The following is a 21,748-nucleotide window of genomic DNA, read 5'->3' as shown; positions in this document are numbered from 1 at the left end:
CAATTTAATAGAAGAAAGTATTCTTGCATTGAGGGAGTACTTGAGTGGAGGCCCAATGTCCTTCTGCTACCTTAATACTAAACCTATAAATATAGGCTCGTAGAATCAAGGGAAATAGAGGAAAGAGTTGGGAGGAAAAGGGCATTTTTAGAGGTCTAGATAAAGACATGTACATATGCAAATATATTTATATGAGGATGGGGAAATAGATCTATGAGCATTGGCTTTCTGTGCAGAGGAATATAATATTTGCTCATGCATATTCCAGGGTTAGCTTAATATGGATGGTTATTATGATAACATTATTGCAAACTGGGACCTTAGCACGATTTTATTTAGCTTACTTACTATTTTAAATCATTTACACATCAGTTTCTAGCTTTGAAGGACTCTGTGATTTTTATATCATTATCTGGATTTCTAGTTTTAATTGTAAACTTCCACACTATGGCAGTGGGCATTTCCTGCTATGTACGGAAGATGGATGGGATCAAGTAGAAGTCGTTTTTCCTCTAGACATAGCACACACTTACCTAAGCATCTGTCTAGCCTCTTAGATTCATGAAATAATTTTCTAAGCTCTAAAGATAGCTGGGCCTGTCTATCTGATAAAAAATGATCTTCCAATATTAAAGTATCCATAGTTGAAGAATTATTTATGAGAAAGTGGCCGTATTATCTTGAAAATAAAAAATATATATTATCACATGAAGATGATTAAAAACAGGGCAGTAGGTGTGATTCAATTGTTAGCTTAATAAGTTCAAGTTAGATAGATTTGCCTTTGAAATTACCTTTCTTGGTGCTTCAGAAAGGCTGTGATGAGTCTATATTTAACAAAAAAATCTAAGATCAAGAAAAATGCTAGGGTTTGGTGGAAATGGCCTTAGCTTTCATGTATCTTCAGTAACATTCTAAGTTAAAAATGTTTTTAAAAATACCTCTGACTGAAGATGTCAGAAGATGTTGGGGGTTAACTGTGTTAGATGCTTTCGTCTTTTAACTAAATGCTGCTTATCTTTCTAATTTAACAAAGTCCCACATTCTTTTTTGTAGTAATTTTGGGCTATCCGATAACATATAATAGAAAACATGTTTATGTCTTCCACCAGTTCTTGTTGCATATTTCAAATGCTTAGAACAACAATTTTCAGAAGCTTTCATTAAGGTTAATTTAAAAACTACATTAAATACAAACAGATTTTCTCACAAACAAAATGCAATGTGTACTTAACAGACTTCTGTATGTTATATTTGATAAACTACCTCATATAAATGCAAATTTTGACTTTCTGCCAGAACCAGGTGGTATGGAAAATATTTCTATTAAACAAATAATGCTGGAAGAACAAACTTCAAGCACCGATATGTTGCCCAGGAAAGGAGGATGTTTTTGTGCAAGTTTGATGTATATTTTCAGGTTGACCTTTTCTTATACCGAATGAAAGAAACACACTGAACAATAAGATGTGGTGAACAGTTAATTGTCTTTCATGTGAAGGGGCATTCAGGAAAATATACTTGGGAGGAATTTGACATAATCAGAGAACTAGGCTAACATTTCTTTTCATTTTATATGTGTATTTGCTAGCATCCTCTCATCTCTTCTGGTACCTATCTGGGTAGCTTTCATCACAATCACTAAGTCACACTGAGCAAGGAGAACTAAAAGAAGCAGGATGATTTCTCTGTGTCTTGAGAAAAGGCTCTTTCTTTTGTTCCCTCTCTCTTTCTTTTTCACCTTTCCATGCTGACGACCTCAGCTAGACTAAATATATCCTGGACCTAAAAGTCAACAGAAGACCTCCCTAAAATCTATAGCCCCGGATTAACCATAAGAAAACATTAGACAAATCCACGTTGAGAGGCAGTGTACCAAAAATTCTACTAGTATTCCTTGATGTTGTCAAGGTGCTCCAAAGGAGGGAAGGGCTCAGAAACTTACAGCCTGGACGAGGCTCTAGAGACAGGACAACTGGATGGGGTCCTGAAACACAAAGAGGGCAGGGACAAACAAGTGACCTCTAAACTAAGCGAGGAGTTTAGTTAATAGGTACCATGGATGGTTCATAACGTAAGATGTTAATAACAGTAGACAGTATGGGCAGAATATAGGACAACTCTCTATAAAGGCTGTCCTCAGACTAAGAGCTAGTTCCATTCCTAAATCTAGTTAAGTCTAGTTTGTATGTAAATGAGAAGTGAGGCACAGTTTGTATCTACCATCGTTTTGTCGAGTGTGTGTCTCAGTGTATATGAGGGCACTTCAAAAATGTGTGGAAAACAATTCATTTCCTTTTCTTTGCATTACAATTTTTTTGAAGGCACCTCTTATACAGCATACCTTTCCATGTATAGAAAAACATTAAAAACATACTTCCGGATACACCAAGTCTCAAAATACCAATCTCACTATCATGACCCAGTGCTGACTGATAATTACACCCTGATGGTTTCTGAGACTGTAACTGTTTATGGAAGTAGAAAGCCTAGTCTTTTCTCCATGGAACTACTGCTGGTTTAGAACTGCCAACCACGCGGTTCTCAGCCCAATACATAACCACAACACAGCCAGGGCTCCTTCTAGATGCACGAATATGTCTTTAATATAGGTTTTCAATGATACTTCTAATCACTGATACATATAACAAAGTAGTGCCCATTTATTTTTATATGTTCTTCAAACTTTTAATATGATAGATGTGCTAGTCCAGGTAGACTAGAGAAACAAATCCATAGAAATGCATATGTGTATAAGAAAGAATTTTGTAAAAAGGGTAATTGTACAGTAAGAAAGCATCACAACCCAGTGCAGTCCAAGCCCATAAGTCTGATATTAGCTCATATGTCCGATACCAATCTATAAAGTCCCCTTCAGACTGGCGAAACACATACAATGGCGCCGAATGCAAGACAATCACGGTCCAGTGGGTTGGAAGTCTTCGGCATCCAGTAGTGTTGTAAGCATCTCAGGGCTGGCAGGGGTCTCCACGTGGCTTCTCTGGCTTCAGAGGTCTAGTTGCATCAGGGTAGATCCATGTGGCTTCTCCAGCTCCCAGGGTGTAGTGCCCTGTGTCTTGTCAGTAGAACATCTCCAAAGGAGTGAAGAGAGAGGGAGAGTCTCTCCCACCTCCAAGGAAGAAAATCCAGGAATTCCCAGAATTCTCAGGAGAAGCCCATGGCCACAAAAGAGGCCTCATTGGCTATGATCCGATTGACAGAGGAGACTCCTCTTCATTCTTAATCCTACCAAGTTCCCAATTGGCACCAGATTATGTAACTACGACAATAGACTTTACAGCGTTTAGTTTAGAACTATGGGCTATACAAAAGTCAGATATTTCCTAGTAACTGGGGGTTTGCCTGTGTTGGGGAATGTTCCTATCCGACTTCAGTCAACTGTTGTTTTAGAAGATAGTCATAAAAGAAAAATGTTCAGAAAGAGGAAACTTCTTTAACACAATAATAGAGTCATAATAGTAAAACACAGCCCACAATTGTTTTCCCCTTCATGTTGTGGTTTTCAGGTTCATTCCTGGAGTTGCTTGTGGCTGATTTAAAAATTGCCTTGGATCAACCACACCAACTCCAGTTTCTTTGGAATGGTGGTCCACTATATTTTCAGGTACCGAGTCCTATGAATTTGTTCATTTATCATCTGAGTTTTAAATATAAGAATAATTAGGTCCATAAAATACAGGATAAGACAAAAAAGGTAAGGGGTATTTGAAAAAGAATTAGGTATTCAGGGACTTCTTCAGGAAGCTGTGTAATGGATTATGCATTGAGCTGCCGGTCAAAAGACAGAGCTTGGAAGCCATCAGGTACTCCACAGTCTTTCATAGATTTAAAGGTTTGGAAACCTACAGTGGTGATTCTCCTCTGTCCTAGGGTTACTATTAATGAGAGTCGATTAGGTGGCAGAAGGTTGTCTGTTTGTTTGGTATGGGAGGCCATGCAATATATACAGATAGCACAAGTGGGAGACTGCAAAGCCAGAAGACAGCTCAAGAAGAGTAAACACAAAAAGAAAATTGAAAAGGTATATATATGTATGGAAGGTGTGAGGACAATTTAGAGTGTTAAAAATGTAAGACTTCATAGCAAATTATTTTCATAAATATTTTATAGTTCTGAACTTTCTTCTTCAAATTAGGCAGTAAACATTTCAGAATAAATTTTCATATCTACAAGTCAGTGGATGACTCATTGCCAATGTTTCAGAGGTGAAGTTGCCTCCAAGCTTCTTTATAAGGATAATTCGAACTTTTCTTTGAAGGGTTTCTGTGCGCAGGTAGAACAGCTGTGCCATCTTGTAACAAGTCTGGAACATTTCAATGTTACTAAAGGAGTTTGAACTCTGGCAGATTCCTTTTGGGTTTCAAAACATTTGAATCTCTACTTATTGTACCCAACTCACTACAGTCAGCCAATGATGACTCACAGAAACTGTATAGGACAGAGAGGAACTTCTGTGGATTTCTGAAGCGGAAAACCTTTGTGCGAGCAGAAAGTCTCATCTTTCTCTTACAGAGCAGCTGATGACCTTGAACTGCTGACCTTGCAGTTAACAACCAAACACATAAACCACCGCAACACCAGGGCCCCTAATTTATCAGAGAGTAGCTTTTATTTCTGGTCCCTTTTCAAAATCACAAATTGAAACTATCTGCAATTCAGCTCCTAGAAAGGTCAATGGATACTTGAGGAAAATTCCAAGTTCATGTAATGTGCCCTGTTCAAATTTATCTTTGGATCAAAGGGCACCATGTGAAGTATAACATGACCTAAATATTTAGTACAACAGAAACTACATTAAATAGAGCCATCATGCGCTTCCTCTATCTCAGGCTAGCTACCTTACATTAAAAGATCCTGACTTTTCATGGGCAGAGTGAGGAGTAGCATATGGCATATGTACTAAATCTCAAAAAGTAGAGCTGATCAGAGAAATTTGGTGCCATTTTGGGGATCAGCAGGTGAAATATCCCCCCAAACAAGTCTCACATCTGAAGCATCAATATGTGCTTTGGTCACGGTAATGGTTTGATGCCCATTTCCAAATAGTATCCATTTGTTAATACAAACCATTATATTTATCTCAAATTTTAATATAATAGGATCTACAGATGTAAGTTCATTACTTCAGCTGAATATTTGTAATTCCAAGGCTGCGTGTACTATCTTTGCAACTTTATTGTAAATCCAAACTATTCCAAAAATTAAACTTTATATAAAGTAAAAAATATATACAATGATAACATATCTGAAGAGATGTTATTTATCATGAAAGATCCTTACAGGATTGAAACTTACAGGAATGTCTCATGTTCATTCTTAGACAGAGTAGAGTGTATTCAAACTAGATAGATATTCTTAGTCACTCTCATGAAGTATGCCCAGGGTCCTTGTGAAATTTACATGTGCTATTTTAAAAGCAGTTGACTAATGAAGCAAATCATGAAAATCTATAGCTTTAACCCAAGTGATGGTGGATTCTAAAAACTAGCATTAACAATCGTGTTCCTCAATATAGTCAGAAGCTGTATGTTTGAGATTTTATGATGAAAATGGCTATGAAGACTCTAAAGAAATATTTATTTCAGGACATGAAGACATACTTCCAAATGTTGTTTATCATTTCAAAATGCCTAACCCGCTACACCAACAAGGACCGCTTCTTCTTTAGAGGTAAGATTCAGAGAGAATAAGTAACTGTCCCAGGTACTTACAGCTTGTGAGTACTATAGTAACTTTCTTTCTTTCTTTTTTAAATAATCATTTTATTGGGGACTCTTAAAACTCTTGTTACAATCCATATATCAACTGTATCTGACAAATGTGTACATATATTCCATCGTTCTTTTCTAGACATTTACATTCCATTGAGCCCTTGGGATCAGCTCCTATTTTTTTTCCCTCCCTCCTCCACACCCCTCACCCCTCATGGCCCCTTGATAGATTGTAGATTGTTAATTATTTTCAAATCTCATACCGATCACTGCCTCCCTTCCCCTCTGGTTTCTGTTGGTCTTCCCCCTGGATGGGGGTGTGTGGTTATGTGCCACTCATTGCGATCGGTGCCCCTCTCCCTCTCCGCCTCTACCCCCCTTCCCCCTACCCTTTTGGTATCTCTAGTCCCATTCCCGGTTCCTGGGTTCCATGTGTTGTGAATTTTATCTCTTGCCTGTACCTATGTACATGCTCCGATCTAGTCTAGATTGGGAAGCGGCACTTGGGTCATGAGAGTAGGGTGAGGGTGGCTGGGGGCTGAGGAGGCTTCAAAGGATCAGAAGTATATTCTGTGACCCATTAGTGCTCTACTGCACCCTGATTGACTCAACCCCTCCCTGCGACCCCTCTGTGGGGGGATTTTCCATTGTCCATAGATGGACTTTGGGTCTCCATTCCAACCCCCCTCCATTCTCACCAATGTATTTTTGTTTGTTTGTTTACTGCTTGTTGTGAATCTTCTGATGCCCGTTGCCTGGTCTCGATGACACCTTACAATCGCCCCAGCTGGTGTGCTTCCTCCATGTGGGCTTGGTGCTTCACTGTTGGCTGGCTGCTGGTTTAATTTCAAGCTTTTAAGACACCAGACACTATGTCTTTTAATAGCCAGGCACCATCTTCTGTCTTTACCATATCTGCTTATGCACCCATAAGCAGTGATCATATACGTGGGGGGAAGGGTGAACATCACAGAAAGCCAATTTGTTAGAACAGAGTGTTCTTTTATTGAGGGACGGTATGAGCCAAGGCCCAAGGCCTGCCTGCAGATTCAGTGTATTGCTTATAAATATATTTACATAGGCCAAAACCACTATTGTTATAGTAACTTTCTTCCCTTCAATTGCTATTGACAATACCGTTCTTAACAAACTCCCTCTCCTCGGAAGTCATCTTCTTGGCATTTTTCCCTCCATCTTCCTTTGGACTAATGACTCAGAGATTAGACGTTATAAAACTGGTATTCTATTCCAGCTAACTCCAAACCGTATGCTCTAAATCCAGTGAAGGAATGTGCCTACAACAGGACATTATCTACCTAATGCCCTGATCTCAAATAATTATAGAATGGCTCTTGAGGTTGATTGGCCTTTGGGGCAAAAATAAATAAACAAATTTTATTCCTGCAAATGTTAGAAAACTTTCTGAGCAAAATTGTGTTAGGAAAAGAAAATTATAGAACTAAACTTACTCTCTGTTAAAGCATTTATTAGCTTCAAAATATACATGTCAATGCCTGTTGATAACTTAATACTAACTGATGTAGGACTTTAAAAGCGAATCCAGAACCAAGGAGAAAAGGTGAAGGAAGCACATTAGCCACATTGCAAGGTTTTCCTGAAACGTTCTCAGAGGGGTAGTTTCGTGGTTGTCAATGCTGATACTACCACTGCCTGGTTGTGTAATAGGCTCTACAGCCTTATTCCCTCCAGAAACAGTGTTGCAGCAAGTAATTTAGCGTAATCCTAATCTTGCAGATGATCGATGTGGGTAGCTGAGACTTTTGGAGATCTCATTAGATCTCTGATCTAACACGTTATTTCTGCTCATCTGAAACTAACATTACTGTTACACAAAATAGCTTGCACATTGCCATTTTCAATGACAGCATCTGACTAAGCCTCTTAAAAGCCAACTGCTTTTGAGGCAAAAAATGCTTAGTAACCTCATAACATACTTAAGTCTATTTGTTTTTAGAATAAAAAATGGAGCCAAGATTAAAGTTCATGAACTCTCAGGAAAAAGATATGTTCTCTCCTGTGGCTCCATTGAAATGGGAATAATAGAATATGTTTCTTGAGAAATTCTTCAGAGAGCTAATTAAATTAAGGATCACATATAAATAGTTAACACTGACAATATTCTATTTCAAGTGAAATTAAATTTCAAAATTTTTGATGTTTTCATTAATTCTTCACAAGAAACATTTTCTTCGACATCCTTAAGATAATTTGATGGCTAGAAAGGGGTTTGATTTTATAACATGATTACAGTGGTGAGTTAATAAAATCGTGTGTATTTTAGCATATTTAATATGAGAAAGCTTGACAAATGGCATTGACTTTTTTAACACAATCAATATTTGCCTTGCTAAGTTGTATAAATACACTTCTCTAAATTTTATTTAGTATCAAAAGAACAAATTTAAAAAAAAATACAAAACCAGAGACTTCCAGAATTGAATATGAAAGGAAACATTATCAGAAACTGTATTAAGCTGGTTCAGATTAGTTATTATTTAAAGCAGAGTCAAGAGTAGTCCACTTGTAAGGTAAAATTCTCATATATTTAAATGTGAGTGACTTCACATTTAATGCTATTATTATTTCTTTACATATATTTTGTTCAGGAAAAATTTCAGCTTTTGAGCCAAGAATGGGATTAATTGGTTAGAGGTTACATAATGCAGACTCGCAGAGTGTTTTCTATTATGTCTATGAGACAGAGCCTTAGATTTCACAGAAAAGTCCTAGAGATGCCACACTGTTGACATTTCTGACTGGTTGCAATGCTCAGGGTTAGTGACAAGCCCAAGGGCTGAATTCATGGAACAATTACATTTCCGTCTTGTACCCTCAGCGCTCAAAGCACTGGAATTTGCCTTTTTAAGCAGGTAAAATGAACTCTCTCCTTCCTCCTTACAAAAGTTTAAAATTACTAGTGATTTTTTACATAACTTTAAGTGCTATCCTAGGGACTTTTCAGGCCAGAAAAAACATAGTACAGACAAAAAAGGTGCTCCCAGGTCAGCCATCCTAGTTATCTATTTGCTTAGTTCTAGTATTTTCTAAAGCATAGGCACATAGAGAATCCTACCAGGAGCAACTGAGCATGGTTTAGCATCCCTTTTGAGGATGGTGTATATCACTACTTTTCACTGCTACAATTATATCCAGAACAAGATATTAATGAATGACTTTACCTTAAGACTTCAATACCAGCAATAAGGTGCTATTTCAGTGTACTATTAAATACCTCTTTATATCCTTATAAAATGGGTGGCATCATTGTCAGAAAAGTATTTATATACATATGTAGTGTATTATGTATGAAGACACTATATATTCAAATCCTTAATATTCTAAAACTTTTCCTGACAGTATAACTTTTTATTATCATCAATCTAGTCACAATCTATAACAAAATCTTTTATTAGACATAGGAAAAGAACACTGATTTTCTTGCTAATCAAAAATACATTGAAAGTAGATGCAACAATTTAATGTGTACAGCTGGACACTTTCAAAATCTTCCCTTCTCCCCAGTCACTCAACTTTCAGCCAAATAATACACAGGCCTATACGGTGAACAATAACACCAGTGAGGTACACAGTCCCTGGAATGGTCACCCATGCAGCGTCACAGCACAGCATTTACCCAGGGATAAAGCTCAGAAGGCAGGGAGGGACAGGAATGGAAGAGCATAGGAAATGACAAACATAGGGAAGAAGAGGGATGGGTGCTGTGACATTGTGACATTGTGGGGAGGGCATTGCATTCAAAGTCACAAATCTAGATGTGTATGAACTGTAGCATGGGAAACTAATTTACTCTGTAAACTTGCACCCAAATCACAATGAAAGAGTTGAAAAACGAGGTCCCCCATTCTGATTGTGCCCACTCACCAGTGATAGGGACTGCCCCAAATGCACTTCTTTGCTCTTGACGACACCGATCAGCATCCTTGTCACACTTCCCGGCCGTTTGTTCTAGTAGGCCTTCACCCTCTTGGCATTGCTTGGTGACTGTCTTTAGAGAGAGAGGACTCATGTCCCTCACCTCGTATGCTGGATTTCCATGAGATACGTTTCCAGACAGCTCTCAGTGTGCAGCTTGTGCTCCAGTACACACTTTCCTATCTGAAGGAGCCTCCCCTCCTGGGGTATCTTTGTATTAAGGTTGACCTATGACCTATACATAACCCATATGTGAATAACCAGTGGTGATATTGACCACATACCCTGTCTTCTCCAGAAAGATAGTCTTACACCTGGTATTCCCTAATAGTTATTAAAACATAGTTATAATATCCAAAGAGCCCCTACTTGACCACCATGTCAATAGTCAGACTATCAGAGTCTTATTTAAGACAAATTGAATGAGAATGAAATCATGCTCATTGATGGGCAGATTTGCTATTTTAGACAGATACACTTATTTAATGATGTTTCAATGCTATCCTGGAACCATTAATAAGACAAATTAAAAAAGAATATATCAAGCTGAAGTGTAAATTCTAGTCAAAGGAAGTTTTTGTAATCATATGACAGTAATTAGTATTTAGAAATGTAAACATGCCAGGATAGTCACAGTAACAAGAGTTTGCTGAATTATACATAATAAAAACCCAAGTTATATTTATAGTGGTAATATCACTCTGAGAGCTATTGTAGTTATCTAGTACTGCTATAACAGGAATTCCACAAGTAGGTGACTTAACAGAGTATATTTTCTCAATGTGTAGGAAGCTAGAAATCAGAATTCACCGTGCCAGATATCGGAGAGGCTTTTTCCCACGAGTAGTCACTAGAGCAAAGCCTTTTTGTTCATTGGTTCCTGACAATCTTCATGCAATGTGAAATCTGTCTCTCTTTATTTCTGCTTACTTCTCGGTGCCAAATTTGTTGTTCTAACATTTCAAATTTGATTCATTTAACACATACCTTAAAGGAATTAGACCTCTTAACATAATGACAACAAAATTCCCAAATGGAATTATAGCCATAGGTATAAGTGTTAGAGTTCATAATATATATTTCTAAGGGATACCATTCAATCACATAGAATGCTGCATTGTAAAAAAACTAGCACATATAAAACATTGAGATGTACCAGGACGACCAGAATTCGACATGTTGTCACAAGAAACCAGTCCTTGGAGCAGGACATCATGCTTGGTAGAGAGAGAGAGAAAGCGAGGAGGGCCTGTGACAAAATGAATCAGCCCAGTGGCTGTAACAAGGGGATCAAACAAGATAATTGTGAGGATGGAGTAGGACGAGCACTGCTTTTTGTTTTTGTTGTTGTACATAGGGGTTCTCAGAGTCAGAACTGATTGCCACATAATAATAGCAACACAACATTTAATGACCTATATATTTATGCAACAGGACTAAAATACAGATCTGTTTTTAGGTAAATAAAGAATAAATGGTGAAAAGAAAATAAACAGATACTGATATGATGCAATACTTTTTCTCTCTCTCCATGGAAAGTAGAGAGGGTTCATTGTTCCTATATCTTAGGGGATGACTGTTTTGGAAAACTCATCTAGTCTTAGAAACTGACCCTGGAAATACTTACAAGCAGAAGTCAGCATCCAGCACAAGAAAAACATCTGAGAGAGACCTGAATGTCCAGATTGGTTCTGGACATTGCTAGGAAGTGACCAAATTATACTTAGAGTCATCAGGTTGATTCCAACTCAAAACCGCCCTGTAGATCAGACTAAAATTGCTCACGGAAATAGACAGCTTCATCGTCCTCCCACAAAGTGGGAAATCTGAACATCCTACATAAAGAAAACAAAAGGTCACTAAAACAACAGAAAAGTCAAAGTGGGTGTCATAAAAGTCTCTGAAATGTGCTCTCAGATTAGTAGCTAAGGCAAAGAAGAAATGATGAAGTCAAAGAACTGATTAGAAAGTTTCAAAGGGCAGCTCGATAAGACAAAGTGAAATATTATAATGAAATGTTCAAGGAACTGGAGTTAGAAAACCAAAAATGAAGAATGTGTTCAGCATATCCTAAAATGAAAGAACACAAGAAAATACAAAGCCTGAGTTACAATGTACATAGGGAAAAGCTCTATGGATAAAATATTGAATGATGCAGGAAGCATCTAGAGAAGATTGTAAGAACACACATAGTCAATGTCCCAAAAGGATCTAGTTGAAATTTAACTATATCAAGAGGTAGCATATGAACAAAAAACAATGCAATTTAAAGAAGTTGTTCAAGCTGCATTGAAAGTATTGCAGGGAATTGATGGATTATGAATTTTAATATTTCAGCAAGTTGTTGAAGCACTGGAAGCATTCACTCTTCTATGCCAGGAAATTTGGAAGAATACATTTTAGCCAATAAATATGGAAGAGATCCATATTTGTGCCCATTCCAAAGAAAGGTGACCCAACAGAATGCTCAGACTATAGAACAATGTCATTGATATCACATTCAAGTAAAATTTTGCTGATGATCATCCAATAACAGCTGCAGCAGTACATTGACAGAGAGCTGGCCAAGGTTCAGACCGGATTCAGAATAGGATGTGAACAAGATATAACACTGTTCTGATGGATCTTAGCTGAAAGAAGAGAATACCTGTCAGATGTTTGCTTGTGCTTTATTAACATGCAAAGGTATTCAACTGCGTGGATCATGGCAAACTACAGAAAGTTTTGAGAAGAATGGGAATTCTGGAACACTTCATTGTGCTCATGTAGAATTTTCACATGGACCAAGAGGCAGTACTGCATAGTTAAAAATCAGGATAGGTGTGAGACAGGGTTGCATTCTCTCAACATACTTATTTAATGTGTATGTTGATTAAATCATCAGAGATGCTGGATTATATTAAGAAGAATTTAGCGTTAAGTTTGGAAGATGGTTTAATAACAATGTGAGATATGCAGAGAACACATCGTTGCTTGTTGAAAGTGAGGAGGATTGGAAGTACTTGTTTATGAAGATCAAGGAATACGGCCTTCCATCATGGGCTGCAACTCAATGTCAGGAAAACAACAATCCTCACACTTGGACCATAGGTAACAGCATGATACGGAGAAACGGTGAAGTTGTCAAGGATTTTGTCTTGCTTGGATCCACAATCAATGCTGCTCACGGAAAAAGCAGCCAAGAAATCATATGACACACTTCTTTGGGTAAATCTGATAGTCAAGATAACTTTAAAGTGTTGAAAAGCAAGGATGTTTCTTTGATGACTAAAGTACACCTGACCCATGCCGTGCAAAAGTTGGACCGTGAATAAGGAAGACCGACAAAAATTTGATGCATTTGAATTATGGGGTTTTAGGTAATGAAGTCATGTCAATTACTGAGGAAATTCCAAGTGTCGTTTCTCAAAATCTAAGGACAAAAAGCCAACAAATTTCAAGTAAGACAATTCATTACTGCACAAAGAGGAGAAAGAAATAAATAATGCAATCAGATGCTCTAAGACATACTGCTTGATTGAAGCTGTTCATGAACCCTGGCATGATGGATGACTGGATGGTGCATTTCACAAACCCTACTTCATTCTATCCACACAACTCTGTCAAACTGATAGTATTGTACACACATACAGATGAGGACATTGAGATTAAGTAACCTATTTGAATTTACATAATTAGATGTAGAGCTGCTTTTAAGATTAAATCCATTTAGTTTCAGAGACATTAGTACGATACTACAGCAATCTTTTTCAAACTTAAGTCTGCACAAGATCCACTTGTTACTTTTTGTCTGTTTTAAGGCATACTCTAAAGTAAGTAGCTATAGGTAGGCCAGAGGTGGCATAATTCTAGCAAATGCCCAGGTTGGTATGGCAACACTGCTGCTCTATAGGCGGTTTGGATCCTAAAGGTCATAAGTATGTGAGAAAGATACCGAGTGACTTCATTACTGAATTTCTTGAGTTATTGATGTACCTTTTTGTTACACATTACTTGCAACCTTATTATTTGTAACAACATATTTTGGTGCATCCCTTATTGTTTAAGAGATGTCAGATTATGTTTGTGAAATTGATGTCAAGTTGATTTTCTCCTGGAGTGTACTATTTTGTTGCAATGGATTATTGTAGACGCAATTTTTTGTGTTAATGAAATGCTTTTACTATTAAGCAGGATCATATTGTGGGGTTGATAACATAGTATTTCTCAGCAGTCCATAATTTACTTCTATCAGATTCACGATTACGTCATCCACTAGCAATATTTTTTATTGCTCAACTGGTAGCATACAAAAACATCTTCTCTATGTGGAAATTTAACAATTTAATGAGACTTTTTCATGTTTCTTATAAAATAAACTAAAAATGCAAAATAGAAAAGGATTCTAAATTTAAGTTTTATAATTCAAATGCTATCATCAATATGGTTATAATGAGATTGTTTTCATGATACCGAAATTGAATGTTGAAAGGATTTATATTTCTGCCTCTAAAACTTCATATTTTCAAGTAATTTCACCAACATCCTTTTTTCCCCCTTATTTAACCCTCCAGGAACACTTCGTTGGTCATGGAAGTCAATATTTAGACTGAGATAGGTAGTTTTTCGTTTCACTCCTGTAAAAACTAAGCGCCTCAGAACATTAAGCTTTAAAATAATTGCAACTTTAGTATCTTATGTGAATTATTATTTAAATATAATCTTCTGTGCATTTTGTTTTATTGCATATACGTGCAATTTCAAGCAATGTTATATTTGCTGGCATAAATAATTCATATTTATCAATAGCACATGTTTTGTTATATTAAATACTAAGAATGATCCTGCAGAGCAGATCAAGTTGTAATCATTCTCGCTCCTTCTAATTTTTACCTTACTTACAAAGAATTTTTTTAAAGGAGGATGGTAGCATTTTGTTTGTTATAAATTTATATTTTAGAAAAATAAAGAAAGAAAACAGTGGTCAAAACTGTCCTCTCTACGAAAGTGTTCCATTTAATACTACAATATGCATTCCATTAAGAAATCCATAAAATTCTGGGTGTCCTTTTGTTTGTTTGCTTGCTTTTATTTTACTATTCTTACACAAGAGCAGCATTCTTATAGCTCTCACTCTCAAAACACATGCTGATGCATGCACACATGTATGCACACACACACACAACTTTCTAATGCAACATGAAGCCTACTTTACACCAACCTATATATCTTTGATTACACGGGAGATGACATATGGAACCATGCTTGCTGAAGAATTGCTAAACATTTCAGGCTGAAAGTGTTGCCTTTCCACGCCTCAGACCAGTGGATGTGATGGTATGAAGTTAGACTTGGGCTTTGTGACGACTTCTCTTAGGGAATCACAATGTCTTAGGGGCTGCCTTGGACTCTAAAGCCTTTACAGTACTATTTCTCATGTGTTAATTTTTTTAATGACAGTTTTTCAGATCAAAAGGAAGCATGAGTATTGTCACAATCGGTGCAAAAGCATTTTCTGACCAAAACATTAGCAGCGACGAGTGTTACAGTGGAGGAGCACCTTGAACTTCTCAGATTCCCCAGGTGGGCATTTTGGGGGTCATGAATGGATTCCTGGTCATCAAAGGTTTAGTTTATTTTAAAAACGAAAACAATTAGTTTTAATAAGTCCAAGAAATACCACCTTAGAATGCATAGACAGAAGTTTTCAGCACTGTGTATGTGTTACCCATTTACAAAATAATGTTAGCAATGATTTTATTTCTTACATTATTTCTGCCAATTTTAAACTTTTACTTTTGTAGTGGGTCATGGATATGATAAGATTATATGCATATATTTCAGGCATATGAAAATGTGGAAATATATGCGCTGTGTATGAAATCATCTCTGGTGCTTTGCACTTTAACCAATTCATTCACCATTTAAAAACAATTAAAAAATTCATTAAGTTGGATTCTGCCCTTGGATACACACAACAAAACCCCCATTGAAGTCAATGGAAATTGCGCATGCATATCCAGGGGCAGAATTTGGCCCGCTGTATTTAACTCACTCTGATCATTCCTATTAATTCAATATTAATATTTCCGTTCGTTTATTCAATTAGTTCTGTGGTATTCAAAATTCATTGTATGTAATACATTGGATCAGTCAATCATTACATTTCTAGTCCACTTTTTAACAATCAATATTTGAAGTTAGTCAAGGCAAAATGCACTTAAAAACCAAATAGAAATAGAAATCCGTCTGCAGAAATGTCTCCTACTTTGTTGCCTCATTTCTTGGGCCCCACCTCTTCCTTTGGATCGACTCAGCATGAAAGACTTCAGGAAATTGTGGGGCAAAGTTGGCCCTAAAATGGACTGCTACTTTTTAGGGCATCAAGTTGGATTATCTAATAATAACCGGATAGGAAAGACTAAGCTCATGAAATACTTGCCCAGTAATTAGATCATGCACTACTATTGGATCCAGCTCAAATTTTGGCCCTCTTTACTGCATAGGGGAATCTCCCTCACCTTCAAAGAACATGGAATAAAATAACCATATTAACATGCATATTTATATCTACATGTTCTAAATAAAAGTTTTTAATCAGGTAAATGTCTGGCAAATGTGTTTCTCAGACTTTGGGTGTCTTCTTATTAAAATTATCTATTGGGGTATATATAGTTCCATTTTTTATAAACATCCAATTGATTAGACCCACCACTCTATTTTGGAATCATGCTATTGATAATATATCTAAAAGTATTCCTAAACAAAATTTTACAAATAATACCTTCTAGAAGTTTTATAATTGTATAGTTTACAGCACTTTCACATATATTTGATTGACTTTCATATGTGGTGCAAGATACATACTGATGCTCATTTTTTTGCATATTAATATTCAGTTTACACAGCTCCATTTGCTGCCTAGATGAACTTTTCTCCACTGCATGTTCAATACAGCTTTTTCAAAAGTAAGTATTTTATATGTTCATATATCTATTTCTGGTCTTATTATTTTGTTCCATTGGTCTATTTCTCTATATGCTAATCCCATCCTATCTTGATTTTTGCAGCTTTATAGTAAGTTCTAAAATCTAGTATTTTTGGTCTTTTAACTCTTTTCTTCCTTCACTATCTTGTTTGGACTATTTTGGTCATTTGCAGTTTCATATGAATCTTCAGATCCTGCTGGTCAGTATTCTTAATCTTCGCTACTACTCTGTGCTTTATTTAAGAATTTATTATTGCTATGCTATCAGGTTCTGTAATCATCTGCTATGTTTTTCCTGTAAGTCCCATAGAGTTCGATCTCATGCTAGTCATTGTAGTTTTGGTATTTTAAAATTTCATTTTGACACTTAAATTTATTATTACCTTTAACTTGTTTTGCAATGCATTTATTTAAGTACAAAAAGGGCTACTTTAATATCCTTGTCTGCTAACTCTATCATCTATAACAGTTCTCAATTGATTTGTTTCGTTCTGATTTTTTCCTAATTATGGGTTATAACTTGCTGTCTCTGTGCATACACTTATTCAATGGCAGAAATTGGGAATTTTCTCAGCCTTGGTATAGGGTCACTGTGAGTCAGAATAGACATGCAGCAATGGGATAAAAAATATTGTACAGCTATATTCTGAAGCACAACTGAATTGCACATACTATAGACTGACCTTTTTGATTCTTGCTTTTAGGGTTTTTCCGGTGGAGCTAGAACAACAATCTGTCTAGGACTAGTCATTCTACCCCGCCACAAGACCTTCAAAGTCCACAATTCCCCACTAAGCCTGAAGATTTCAAGTGGGGCTGTTGGAAATTGGTACTATTTCCAGCTGTAAGTGAAAATGGGACCCTGCTACCTCGAATCATTTTGGCTAATTCTTCTCCTGATGTTGGGAAACTGTCAATATTTGGTTCATTATTAGAGGGTAAACATCTAAAAGTCTCTGGAATTTTCTCTCTGGGAACTCTCTCCTCTCTGGTCCTCTCCTTCTGCTCTAGAGATTCTAGATACCTGGGCATCTTAAGTAGCATCCTCCTCCTCCCTCTCTCCTCAGTCCAAAGAGTTTGCTTACACATATATAGGAGAAAGGTTAAAGAAAAACAAAAAACAGTCTTCTTCCACCCCAATCTATGGGGATTTTAAAAACATAGAGAAGTAGGGAGCTTGTAGTTACCTGGTTGACTAACTATAGGTCAAATGCGTAATTTCTATTAAAATGACCTCAGATCCAGAATAGTTTAGTTTAAAAAGTAATTCTAGGTTGAATTAAATAATATATTTCCATGTCACTCAGTTCTCTGTGTTGCTGGATAAATTAATGTGATTCCAACCATCACACAGGAGCTTAGAAGAACCGACTCTGGTAATAAGTTTAGTCAGTTTGATCTTTTATGGGGGTTCTAGAACAGACCATGTAAAGAATAAATAAATGTTACCAATGCTTCTGAGTAATATAAAATTTAATGAAGTTCTATATTAATCATTATCATTTTGCATTTAAAAAATAACACAGCATTTACTCTTCCAGTTTGAGGCATATGTACTCATTATTCTTTATTACTTTACCTCTAAAATAAAGCTAAATGAGATGATGATACTATCCCTCTAATTTGTTTTATTCCATTTTTCTACCTCTAAAAATCACATGAACTTTTCCATTATTCTTAATAGAATGACTTAAATAACTGCTGCGATTTCATAAATAGAAGCATTTGACTACAGGTGGGGCTTAATTTACAAGAGCAGGACAATGGCTGAAAACAAAGAGCTAGTGTCCAAGTACATATCTCTTGAGAAATTAGGAAGTACAAGCTACATTGCATGAGAGGAATTGTAACTCAGTATATGGTTTAAAGAATTCCAGGTGGTCTGCGTAGGTCATAGTACTAGTATTTCATCCTGGAAGAATCTTTGTTCTTTCCAATACACATTTTTTAAAAAGCAGCAATGGTCTTGCAAAGTGGTAGAAAATTTGTTCTGGCTGGTGTTTTTTATAAGTTTTTATAAGTCTTTCCTTATAAAAAGTAAAGGAGTGAACTAGTGGAGAGGTGTTCCTTTTATTGAAACTAAAAGTAAAATGAAATTTGGGGGAGTGAAGATGGGTAACCAAATTGAACTAAACCCACTGCCAACAAGTTGACTTCAGAATTTTTGACACTATAAATCTATGCAGAAGCAAAGAGCATCATCTAGTGGGTTTGAAACCCTGACCTTGTGATTAGCAATTCAAACCAACTGTTCAAAGCAATAGTGCCACCAAAGGTCCTTGATTATGGTTGCAAAGGAGGATTGAATGAACTGTGCCCAAACCTAGGTCAATACTGCACATTTCTCATGGACATAGCTCTTACCTACATAATTTAAAACTTTAGTCTCATTCAAGGCTTTCCTAATTTTTGCAGGGTAGTGGGGCAATGTTACAGTTCTTTTTCCTTTGGTGTAGAAGAAGGGAATCTACCTTGATGAATCCTGGGCTGGTGAAGGAGTGGGTGTAGGTGGTGGGGACTGATTAACAAGACATGCTCTTCTTAGTCCCCATGGACAATTCGCCTTTCTTCATCTGCCAAGATAGATCTTCCAGTTCACTCTACAAATCTCCGTTATTCACTAACATCATGTCCTATGCACAACTGGTGGGAACCCTACAGACCCTGCTTCCTCCCCATGGTTATATTTATCCGTAGGACCATTGTTGCACTATATAATTACATCATATTTATCCTTAGGACATTGTTGATATCCTTTTCCAGGGATTGGTGTCTCCGGGTAGCATGTTGAAATTAGGTGAGATGAAGTTTCACCATTCTTGCTTCCCGAAAAGCATTCTGGTTGCATTTCTTCGAAGAGAGATTTGTGTGTTCTTGTGGCAGTTCACAGTCCTCTCAGTGCTCTTTGCCAGCACCACAGTTCAAGTGCATCCGTTCTTCTGTGAGCTTCCCTATGCATTGCCCAGCATTCACACAGAGCTGGTGTGATGAAAAGCACCATGATTAGGGTCAGGCACATCATTGTCCTCAAAATAGAATCATTGTTCTTTAACATGTTACAAATTGGCCCAGTGCAACCCATTGTTTGATTTCTTGATGCTTCCATGAGGGTGGATGATGAATCCAAGTAATTCTTGACACCTTCAATCTTTTCTCCATCTTTCCTGATAGTGTATATTGGTCCAGTTGTGAGGATTGGGGTTTTTTTTACACTGAGTAGCAATTCACACTGAAAGCTGCAGTCTTTGAGTTTCACTCCCAAGTGCTTCAAGGCCTCCTCCCTTTCAGAAAGCCAGGTTGTACTAGCTCCTGCTTGCAGGCTGTTCATAAGCTGTCTTCTGATCCTGATGCTGCTTTCTTTATATAGTCTGGTTTCTCTGAAAAATTTCTCGTCATACTATGTATAGTTTAAAGACACAACCCTGACACACACTTTTCCTGATTTTAGACCATATAGAACACTCTACAACGGAGGATGTTTAATCTCACTAAAACTTAAGCAGTATTTTGTGCCCTTCAAAAAAATCACCGAGTTTTATTTAGTTATTTATAACCAAGTGCATCAAATTTGCTTAATGCCTCTATTTCTCCCAATTGGCTTTAGAGTAAACTCCTTGGCATGGCATCTTTACAATCCAGTCCTCTCTACCTGGACTGCATGTCACATGCCTGGACCCTTTGCACCAGTCACACGGAACTATGACATTTCCCTCCCAAAGTTCCCTCCCAAAGTTTGTATGCCTCCACGATTTTATGTTTTTTCCTCTACCAGAATATATATATTTTTCTCTTTTTTTCCTGGTGTACTTCTGGTCCTTCCTCAAGTTAAATCACATGCCTTATCCTCATTCAAGCCATTATCAATTCCAATTACTACCTTAGAAAAAGTCATCACTGCTTCTATTCATATATCATAATATTTATATTCAAATCATATGTTAATATTTGTCAACTCCAAGAAAAAGATAGTATATGTTCACCTAGTAGGTAGCATAAATATTAACACAAGGTACACTATAAGTAAATGATAATCAGAAAGAAGAAATACATAAATTGACAAATGGGTAGCACATTTTGCATTTGGACACATCTTTTTCAGCATTTACAATGTTCAAAAAATATTTTCTGTTTTCATTTCCAAAAACAGAGGAACCTCTGCAGTTCATTTAAAAAAAACAAAGTTGCATTGCTTTAGGTAGTCGATGTCAATGAAGGAACCTTGAAATCATCATCATGTCTTTATATTTGAATAGAGAAAGTGAAGCAAAAGAACAATTAGGAAATCACAGAAGGCTTGACTCCACTGAAGACTATAGAGACACTGGTTTAAAAATATATATTTTTTAAAAAGCCTTTGGCCCCACAGGGGACAACACCAGAGACACAGTGTGGGAATTGCGCCCGATCTGATCCGGCCACACCGAGGCAAAACACTAAGGAGGTGCAACAGAACTGCAAGGGAACGGAGTGGCAAGGTCCCCAGGGAATGTTGTGAAGGTAGACTTTGGAGCAAGGGCATGGTGCCTCAACAGACTGGATTGGAAAACACTCCTAAAGGCCAACAAACAGCCCTTGAGCTAACTACAAGCTTTTCTCTCTTGTTGTATTTTGTCTTTTTTTGTCATTGGTTTGTTGTTGTTTTGTTGTATATTGTTGCTCAGTTTTGCTCTGTCTTGTTTTTGTGCATGTTATTATCTCTGCAGGTCTGTCTAGGTAGGATAGGCTGGAAGAACAATCTGAAGAAGAAAACAACGGGACCCACAGTTCTGGGGGGAAAGGGGGAGGTTGGGGGAAAGGTAGTGGTGTTAACAAACCCAGGGACAAGGGAACAACAAGTGATCCAAATCAGTAGTGAGGAGGATATAAGAGGCCTGGTAAGGTGTGATCAAGGGTAATGTAACCAAGAGGAATTACTGAAACCCAAATGAAGACCGAGCATGATAGTGAAACAGGAGGAAAGTCAAAGGAAATAGAGGAAAGAGCTAGGAAGCAAAGGGCATCTATATAGGTCTAAATAAAGGCATGTATATATGCAAATATATTTATATATGAGGATGGGGAAATATCTCTATGTGCATATATTTATAGGTTTAGT

This window comes from Echinops telfairi, unplaced genomic scaffold, assembly GCF_000313985.2.
Source record: "Echinops telfairi isolate 266 unplaced genomic scaffold, ASM31398v2 ScPeMD7_4;HRSCAF=17, whole genome shotgun sequence".
NCBI lineage: Eukaryota > Metazoa > Chordata > Mammalia > Afrosoricida > Tenrecidae > Echinops > Echinops telfairi.
This window is presented reverse-complemented; position numbering follows the sequence as displayed.